The sequence below is a fragment of the Fulmarus glacialis genome, unplaced genomic scaffold (assembly GCF_000690835.1).
Source record: "Fulmarus glacialis isolate BGI_N327 unplaced genomic scaffold, ASM69083v1 scaffold18530, whole genome shotgun sequence".
In the NCBI taxonomy this organism is placed as follows: domain Eukaryota; kingdom Metazoa; phylum Chordata; class Aves; order Procellariiformes; family Procellariidae; genus Fulmarus; species Fulmarus glacialis.
The window spans coordinates 14,122-14,436 of record NW_009187328.1 but is presented as its reverse complement, the minus strand read 5'-3'; the positions used below and the strand labels follow the sequence as shown (position 1 = coordinate 14,436).

At 64.4% G+C, this 315-nt stretch overlaps 1 protein-coding gene across 1 annotated transcript in view; it reads right to left on the bottom strand.

Moving 5' to 3' along the window:
- The window catches only part of LOC104074636 (dynamin-2), a gene marked incomplete at both ends in the record, with an annotated part of 15,318 nt that overhangs the window by 1,066 nt on the left and 13,937 nt on the right, over positions 1-315 (bottom strand). The gene's annotated exons all lie outside the window — the stretch shown is intronic.

The window sequence follows — 315 nt, the reverse complement described above, 5'->3', positions numbered from 1 at the left end:
GGCAGCTCCTCTGCCTCCTCGCGGGCAGGACTAGCCGGCTCGTAGCCCCCGGTGAAAGGCTCCCTCGCAGCCCCCCGGACGGACCTCACATGCAACACGTAGCAGCAGCCGCCGGCAATCGGGGCAGCAGCGCGCTGAAGCCAGATTGCCAAAGCCTGACATTGCAAGCAACAGTTTTTCACGACACAATGCACGAGGACAGCACTGTCCGGAGCAAACGGGAGCGTTCCCTGTCCTAAATCAGCCCGGGGAGCTAACGACCGACCGTTATCTCCATCGCGGCACTTGTGCTCTCTCCCAGCGCCGGCGGCGCGG